The 9,978-nt window shown below is 38.3% G+C and overlaps 1 long non-coding RNA gene across 1 annotated transcript; it reads right to left on the reverse strand.

The window, feature by feature from the left end:
• Positions 1-5,735: 5,735 nt before the first annotated feature.
• LOC129636251 (uncharacterized) lies at positions 5,736-6,848 on the reverse strand. The gene is made up of 3 exons (XR_008706829.1): positions 6,741-6,848; positions 6,492-6,644; positions 5,736-5,800 (listed from the first exon to the last, which is right to left on the reverse strand). It is a non-coding gene; the product is annotated as an uncharacterized LOC129636251 (long non-coding RNA).
• Positions 6,849-9,978: the final 3,130 nt, after the last annotated feature.

Raw genomic sequence — 9,978 nt, forward strand, 5'->3', positions numbered from 1 at the left:
ACAAGGTAAGGATTACATCCGACCTCTCAGAACCCATGCAAGCAAAAAGAAAGTGAAGTGAAATATTTAGTGTTGAGAGAATAGTCATCAACCCAGAACTCTGTATGCTGCAAAATTATCCTTCAAAAGTGAAGGAGAGGGGCTTCCCTAGTGGCTCCGTTGTAAAGAATCCACCTGCCAATGCAGGAGACATAGGTTCAATCCCTGATCTGGGAAGATCCCGCATGCTGCAGGGTAACTAAGCCCATATGCCACAACTACTGATTCTGTTCTCTGGAGACCAGGAGCCACAACTACTGAAGCCCTTGCATCCGAGAGCCCGTGCTCTGCAACAAGAGAAACCACCACGATGAGAAGCTCATGCACTGAGATTACAGAGTAGCCCCTGCTGGGTGCAACTAGAGAGAAGATTCACACAGCAACCAAGACCCAACACAGCCAAAATTATTATTTTTTTTAAGGTGAAAGAGAAATAAAACTTTCTCAGACAAGTATAACTGAGAGAATTGCTGCTAGTAGGCCTGCCTTGCAAGAAATGATAAAAAACAGATTTAGAGAGAAGGAAAAGTGATACAGGAGAGAAACTCAGATCTACATGTAAAGAAAAGAAGAGCTCAGAGAAGGGATAAGTGAAGATAAAACATTCAGTTTTCTTATTTTTTCTTTTAATTTATTTTTTATTGAAGGATAATTTCTTTACAGAATTTTGTTATTTTCTGTCAAACCTCAACATGAATCAGCCATAGGTATACACATATCCCCTCCCTTTTAGACCTCCCTCCCACCTCCCTTCTCATCCCACCCCTCTAGGTTGATACAGAGCCCCTGTTTGAGTTTCCTGAGCCATACAGCAAATTCTCCTTGGCTACCTATTTTACATAAGGTAATGTAAGCTTTCCATACATCTCACCCTTTCCTCCCCTCTCCCTATGCCCATAAGTCTATTCTCTGTGTCTGTTTCTCCGTTGGTGCCCTGCAAAGAAGTTCTTCAGTACTGTTTGTCTAGATTCTGTATATATCTGTTAGAATACAATATTTATCTTTCTTTTTCTGACACTTCACTCTGTATAATAAGTTCTAGGTTCATCTACCTCATCAGAAATGACTCAAATGTGTTCCTTTTTATGGCTGAACAATATTTCATTGTGTATATGTACCATAACTTCTTTATCCATTCATCTGTTGATGGTCATCTAGGTTGCTTCCATGTTTTAGCTATTGTAAATAGTGCTGCAATGCACAGTGAGATACATGTGTCTTTCTCAATTTTGGTTTCCTCAGAGTATATGCCTAGGAGTAAGATTGCTGAGTGATATGGTGGTTTTATTCCTAGCTTTTTAAGGACTCTCCATACCGTCTTCCATGCTGCTGCTAAGTCGCTTCAGTCGTATCCAACTCTGTGCGACCCCATAGATGGCAGCCCACTAGGCTCCTCTGTCCCTGGGATTCTCCAGGCAAGAATACTAGAGTGGGTTGCCATTTCCTCCTTCAATGCATGAAAGTGAAAAGTGAAAAAGAAGTCACTCAGTCATGTCCCACTCTTAGCGACCCCATGGACTGCAGCCTACCATGCTCCTCTGTCCACGGGATTTTCCAGGCAAGAGTACTGGAATGGGTTGCCATTGCCTTCTCCGATAGTGGCTGTATCAATTTACATTCCCACCAGCAGGGCAAGAGTATTCCCTTTTCTCCACATCCTCTCCAGCATTTATTGTTTGTAGACTTTTTGATGAGGGCCATTCTGACTGGTGTTAGATGATATCTCATTGTAGTTTTGATTTGCATTTCTCTAATAATGAGCAATGTTGAGTATCTTTTCCTGTGTTTGTTAGCCATCTATATGTCTTCTTTGGAGAAATGTCTGTTTATATCTTTTTCCCACTTTTTGATTGGGTTGTTTGTTTTGCTGGCATTGAGTTGTATGAGCTTCTTGAATAGTTTGGAAATTAATCCTTTGTCAGTTGTTTAATTTGATATTATTTTCTCCCATCCTGAAGGTTGTCTTTTCACCTTGCTTATAGTTTCCTTTGCTGTGCAAAAGCTTATTAGTTTAATCAGGTCCTACTCATTTACTTTGGTTTCTATTTCTGTTACTCTAGGAGGTGGGTCATACAGTTTTTTTATTCTTAATTGATCTAAGAAATAATGGCTTTCCCAATTTCACAGCAGCAGTGTATTAAATTATGCATGCTTGTGTGCATATCTTATGCACATATATGCTTATGTGTGCTTCTAGAGAGGTGGAATGAATGACAACAGTGAAACAGGGACAGGAAGGGAGAATTTGGGCTGTTTTGTAATTATAAGGTACTCACAGTACATATAAAGTGGTATAGTGTCATCTGAAAGTGGACTTGGATTAGCTGTAAATGAATATATTGCAAACTCTAGGGTAACCACTTAAAAGAAAATTAAAAAAAGGGGAACTAATATGATAAGAAAGTAGAGAAAATAGAATCATTTAAAGTGTTTACTTGGAACTACAAAAAGCAGAGAAAGAATATTTTAAAAAGAACAAAGAACAAGGCAACAATTATAAAACATTTACAAATATGTTGGATAGTAATCCAACTGTATCAATAATCACTTTGAATTCCAGTGGTCTAAATGCAACAATTAAAGACAGTGATTGTCAGAGTAGATCAAAATGTGAGAGTCAACTATATGTTGTCTAAAAGAAACCCACTCTAAGTATAAAGATAGATATATTAAAAGTAAACAAATGGAGGAAAATAAGCCATGTTAATATTCATCAAGAGAAAGTGAAAATGCTCATCAGTCATGTCTGGTCTCTTTGCGACCCCATGGACTGTAGCCCACCAGTCTCCTCTGTCCATGGTTCTCCAGGGGATCTTCCTGACCCAGGGATCGAACATGTGTCTCCTGCATTTTATGCAGATCTTTCACTGTCTGAGCCATCAGGGAAGCCCAATTTCAGACAGAGTGGACTTTCAAAGCAAGGAAAGTTATCAGGGATAAATTGGACATTATTTAATGATAAAGGTGTCAATCCTTCAAGAAGACATAACAATCCTTAATGCATGTGTGCCCAACAACACATCAAAATATTTGGGGTAAAACCTAATAGAAGTGCAAAGAGAAATAGATAAATTCACTGTGATAGTTGGACACTTCCACAGTCATCAAATGGACAAATCTAGCAGGAAATAAAATCAATCAGAACAAGGCTGAACTCAACAGCACCATCAATCAACTGAACATAATTGACATCTATAGAAAAATGTATCCAACAACAGCATATTACATATTTTTCTTTAAGTTCACCTGGGGCATTCACGAAGACTGACCACATTATGCCTACAAAATACACCTTAACAAATTTAATCGAATAGGAAACATATAATCTATACTCTCACCACATGGAATTAAGCTAGAACTCAGTAACAGAAGGGTAGCTGGAAAATCCCCAAATACTTGGATATCAAACAACTCAGTTCAAAATAACACATGAAACAAAGATGAAATCTCAGAATAAATTAAAACCTTTTTTGAACCAAATAGAAATAAAAATTCAACTTATCAAAAGTTGTGTGATACAGTAAAGCAGTGCTTAGAAGTGAAATTTTATAGCGTTGCATTTATATATTAGAAAAAAAGAAGAAAGATATAAAATCAGTAATCTAACCGTCCACTTTGGAAAGCTAGAGGGAAGAAAAATTAAATCTAAAGTAAGAAGAAGAAAGGCAATAATAAAAATTAGAGTATAAATCAATAAAAATGAAAATAGGAAATCAATAGAAAAATAAAGCTGGTTATTTGAAAGTTTATCAATAAGATAACGAGGAAAAAAAAGAGGATGCAAATTACTAATGTTAGAAATGGAAATGGGGACTGTATCATAGACATTAAAGGAAGAATAAAGGAATGCTGTGAACAACTCTATGCCCACAACTTTGATAACCTAGATTACATGGATCAATTTCTTGAAAGACACCATTTTCCAAACTCTCAAAGATGTAATAGATTACATAATAGGACTGTATTTATTAAAGAAATTGAATCAATAATTAATAATCTTCCAAACCGGAAGGTACCAGTCCCAGGCATGCTCACTAGTGAATTCTGCCAAACATTTAAGGAAGAATTTATGCTAATATTCTACAATCACTTTCAGGTGAAAGAAATAGACGTAATACTTCTTATCTCAGGTTATAAGACTAGCACTACCCTAACATGAAAGCCAACAAACTAGAACAGGAAAAGAAAGCTACAGACAAATATCTTTCATGAATACAGATGCAGAAATCCTCAATCAAATATTAGCAAATCGAATCCAACAAGATATAAAAAGAATTATACACCATGACCAAGTGGAATTTATTCAAGGTAGGCAAGGCTGCTTCAAACATTCAAAAATCAAATAATGTAATCTATCACATGAACAGACTAAAAAAGGAAACTCATATGAAAAGAAAAATCACATACTAGGAGAATATATTTGCAAAAGAACTATCTGATTAAAAAAAAAACTGTTATCCAAAATATATAAGGAACTTATAAAACTCAATGATAAAAAAACTAACAACCCAATTAAAAGTGTGCCAAATGTCTTATTACCCAATACCTCACCAAAGAAGGTATGCATATGGCAAATGAGCATGTGAAAAAGGATGTTCCACATATGTCATCAGGAAAATGCAAATTTAAACAATAATGAGGTACCATTACACACTTAGAATGACCAAAATCCAGAACATTGAGAACACCAATTGTCAGTTACAATGTGGAACAACAGACATCCTAACTTATTGCTAGTAGGAATGAAAAATAGTATATCCACTTTGCCAGACAATATGGTGGTTTCTTGTAAAATTAAACATACTCTTACCATACGATCCAGCAGTCAAGTTCCCTGGTATTTACCAAGGGGAGCTGAAAACATATGTCCAACAAAAACCTGCACATGGATGTTTATAGCAGCTTTATTCGTGATCCAAAACTCAGTAGCATCCAAGATGTCCGTTTTTTTTTTTTCTTTTTAGATGAATGAAGAAATAAACTATAGTACATGCAGAAAGTTAGATATTATTCAGTGCTAAAAAGCTGAACTATCAAGCCATGAAATGACAGGGAGGAAACATATGCATATTACTAAGTAAAAAAGGCAATTGAAAAGGCAGCATACTGTATGGTTCCAACTATAGGACATTCTGGAAAAGGGAAATCTATGAAGAGACTGAAAAGATCAGCAGTTGCCAGGGCGACAGAGGAATGAATAGGTAAAGCACAGAGGTTATTTAGGGCAGTGAAACTGCTCTGTGTGATACTATTATAGTTAGGCATATCATTATGAATTTGTCTGAACCCGTAGAATACATAACCTCCAGAATGAACCTAAAGTAGACTGTAGACGTAGGGTGATCGTATGGCAGTGTTGGTTTATCAGTTGTAACAAATGTACCTCTTTGGTGTGGTATGGTATGTTGATAATGGGAGAACCTGTGCATGCCCAGGGAGCTGGGGTTATGTGTGAAATCTCTGCACCTCCCACTCAATTTTGATATGAACTTAAAACTACTTTAAAAAATAGTCTATTGAAGAGAAAAATTCTTCTAGAATAACTCTAAATACCAAAACCAGTTCTCGTCAGGATTTTTGAGACAAACAGAACGAATATCATATAGACACATACATTTAGGTAGGTAGATAGATAATTTATTTTAGGAAATTGGCTCACATGATATTGGATGTTGAGAACTCCCACAATCTGCCATCTGCAAACTGGAGACCCAGGCAAGCTGGTGTTGTAGTTCCTCTCCCAATCCAAAGGCCTGCGGATCTGAAGAACCAGATGTGTCACTGGTAGCTCACACTGAAGGCTGAAGAGTCACTGTCAGTCCAAAGGCAGGAGAAGACCGGTGTTCCTCCAACTCGGTCCAGCAGAAAGAATGAATTCTCCCTTCCCCCACTTTTTTGTTCTATTCAAGCCCTCAAGGGATTGCAGAATGCCCACCACATTAGGGAGGGGAATCTGCTTACACAATGTGTTGCTGTTGTTGAGTTGCTAAGTCATGTCCAACTCTTCTGCCACCCCAGGGACTGTAGCCCACCAGGCTCCTCTGTCCATAGGATTTTCCAGGCAAGGATACTACAGTGGGTTGCCATTTCCTTTTCCAGGGGATCTTCCTGACCCAGGGATTGAAAACGCGTCCCCTCCACATGTCTCCTGCATTGCAGGTGGATTCATTACCACCTAGCTACCAGGGAAGCCCAATGTACCAATTCAAATGCTAAACTCTTCCAGAAACAACCTTATGGACACACCAAAGATAATGATTAATGGAAATAACTGGATATCCTATGACTACACATCTCGAGCATCCTTAAGAGTTGACTTATCAATAGAAATTGAAAGAAAGTAGTGAAAGAAAAATACCACCATCTGAGAATTCCGTATCCACAAAAATGAGAGGAGAAAATAAGACACACACAGATAATTAAAAAGCTGACAGAATGAGTCACTAGCAGACCTGGCCTACATAGTAGCTCAGTCGTGTCTGACTCTTAGCGACCCCATGGACTACAGCCCACCAGGCTCCTCCGTTCATGAGATTTTCCAGGCAAGAGTACTGGAGTGTGGTGCCATTGCCTTCTCCGATAGAGTACTAAAGAGAGTACTTAAGCTGAAATAAAAGAAAACCAGAGAGTAAAATAAATTCACACACAATAAATAATAAAGGAAAATACATAAGTAAACGTAAAAGAGAGAATAAACGTACCTTTACTTGTAAAGGTTTTTACAAGTAACATTTTTTTTCCTCCTATTTGTTTTCAAAAACAATAATAAAGACAGTATGGTAGTGAAACAGACAAGGACCCTATGGGACTCCTGGGCAGGGACGCCCCGCCTCCGTTTCTTGTAGGCAAGACTCCAGCGTCTGGGATCTTCCCAGAGTTACAAAGAGGCAGATTTGAACACTTGCTGATCGAGGGAGGAGCAGCCAGGAAGCTGAGGCAACATTAAAGGGGCCAAGGGAGCTCATGGAGACTAGGAGACTGGCTTCCTGAGACCCTGCATCCCGATCCTGTCAGCAACCCACCCTTGAACTGTTTCTGTAAACTCCTCGTTAAATCCTTCTGGATTGGGACACACACTTCCTCAAGGCATTAGCCCACTGTGACCGCCTTTCCTGGTAAAGCAATAAAGCTCGTCTCTTCTACTTCATTCAAAATTCTGTCTCTGAGATGTGATTTGGCACCAGTACACAGAGAAGCTGAGTTTTCAACATCTGTATAGGCATAAGGTTAGACGTGGAACATAATTTAGAATCTAGAAATAAAATTTTACATTTAGGGTCAACTGATTTCCAACAGGGATGCTAAGACATTTCAGTGTCGGCAAAAAACTGTCTTTGCAACAAATGATGCTTCTGGGACAACCAGAAACCCATATGCGAAAAAAAACCAAGAAGTTGAACTCTTACATTACATACAACAATTACCTCAAAATGGATCAAAATCTTAATATAAGAGCTAAACTATAAGCTCTTAGAATAAAATAGAGTTATAAATCTTTGTGACTTTGGATAAGGCAACAGATTTTTAGATATAACACTGAAAACATGAATAACAAAAGAAAAAAAGATGAAATGTACTTCAAAATTAATAGCTTTCATCCTTCAAAGAACATATCAAGAAAATGAAAAAAACAACCCACAGAATGGTAGAAAATATTTGTGAATTATTCTTTTGATAAGGGTCTAGTATTCATAGAACTCAACAATAATAAAAAAAAAAAAAAAACAGAAGAAATGGACAAAAACCTTGAGAAAAAATGTCTTTATAGAAGATATACAAACATCTAACAAGCTCATGAAAATTTTCTCAATACCATTAATCATTAGGAAAATGAAAATCAAAACTACAGTGAAGTACTGCTTCACATCCACTGCAATATAATTTTTAAAAATAACAAGTGTTTGTGAGAATGTATGGAGAAGGAAATGGCAACCCACTCCAGTATTCTTGCCCGGAGAATCCCAGGGACAGAGGAACCTAGTGGGCTGCCGTCTATGGGGTCGCACAGAGTCAGACATGACTGAAGCGACTTAACAGCAGCAGCAGCAGCAGTGAGAATGTAAGTAAATTGAAACTCTCAGTATGTTGCAGAAGGGAATATTAAATGGTATAGACACCATGGAAAATAGCTTGTCAGTTCCTCAATAAATCAAATGCAGAATTACCATATGACCCAGCAATGCCACTCTTAAGTATATAGCCAAGAGTACTGACTATGTATTTTCAAACAAAAACGTGTACAAAAATATGTTCATAGCAACAGTATTCATAATAGCCAAAAAGTGAAAGCAATGTAAATGTCCATCAGTTGATGAATGGATAAAAAATATGTTGTATCCATACAACAGCCTACTATAAGCTATCCTATCTGACAATTTAAAAATGAAGTACTGGGCTTCCCTGGTGACTCAGTGGGAAAGAATCCACCTGCCCATGCAGGAGACACAGGTTTGATCCCTGATCTGGGAAGATCTCATATGCTGCAAATACTGAAGCCCATGCACTCGTTAGCCTGTGCTCCACAGCAAGAGAAGCCACCGCACTGAGAAGCTTGCGCACCCCAACTAGAGAGCAGACACTGCTCGCCACAGCTAGAGCAAAGCCCATGCAGCATCAAAGACTCAGCACAGCCAAAAATAAATAAATAAAATTATTGAAAAATAATAAAAATGAGGTACTGATACAAGCTTCAACATGCATAAACCTTGACAACACTGTAATACATTTTTAAAAACTTTTATAAAATACTATATATTGTGTCATTCCATTGATATAAAATGTTGAGAATCGGAAAAATCTCTAGAGGTGAAATGAAAAATAATCATTTCAGCTAGAAGAAGAAGCAGATGGAGAGTACCTGCTACTGAACATAAGGTTTCTTTGCGGGATGGTGAAAAAGTTATTTCCTAAATAACATTGGTAATTGCACAACTCCATGAATATACTAATAATGAACTATACATTAATGTAATTTATTTATTATGGCTAACCTGGGTCTTTGTTAGGGCTTCCCTGATAGTTCAATTGGCAAAGAATAGCCCTGCAATGAAGGAGACCCCACTTAGATTCCTGGGTCAGGAAGATCTGTTGGAGAAGGGATAGGCTACCCACCCCAGTCTTCTTGGGTTTTCCTTGTGGCTCAGCTGGTAAAGAATCCGCCTGTAATGCAGGAGACCTGGGTTCGATCCCTGGTTGGGAAGATCCCCTGGAGAAGGGAAAGGCTACCCATTCCAGTATTCTGGCCTGGAGAATTCCAGGGACTGTATAGTCCATGAGGTCGCAAAGAGTCGGACACGACTGAGCGACTTTCACTTTGTGGGTCTTTGTTGCTGAGTTTGCTCTTTCTCTAGTTGCCACTCTCTAGTTGTGGTGTGCTGGCTTCTCACTGTAGTGACTTCTCTTGTTGCAGAGCATGGGCTCTAGGGCATCTGGGCGTCAATAGTTGCAGCTCACGGGCTTAGTTGCCCTGAGATATTTGGGATCCTCCCGGATCAGGGATAAAACCTGTTGTCCCCTGCATTGCAAGTCAGATTCTTAATCACTGGACCACCAGGGAAGCCTTGAATTGTACATTTTAAAAGGGTTAATGTTATAATATAAGAATTATATCTCAATAAATCTGTTAGCTTTTAAAGTATCAGCAAGTGAGTGAGGGAAAGTCTCTCAGTCATGTCTGACTCTTTGCAACCCCATAGACAATGAAATTCTGGCCAATGGAATTCTCCAGGCCAGAATACTGGAGTAGGTAGCCTTTCCCTTCTCCAGGGGTTCTTCCCAACCCAGGGATTGAACCCAGGTCTCCCGCATTGCAGGCGGATTCTTTACCAGCCGAGCCCTAAGGAAAGCCCAAAAGTATCAGCAATGTAAAGCAAAAACCCACAAATGTGAATTATATAGATTTCTAATTCCCTCAACTGGGGAAAAAAAAAAAAAAAAACA

This window comes from Bubalus kerabau, chromosome 21, assembly GCF_029407905.1.
Source record: "Bubalus kerabau isolate K-KA32 ecotype Philippines breed swamp buffalo chromosome 21, PCC_UOA_SB_1v2, whole genome shotgun sequence".
NCBI lineage: Eukaryota > Metazoa > Chordata > Mammalia > Artiodactyla > Bovidae > Bubalus > Bubalus kerabau.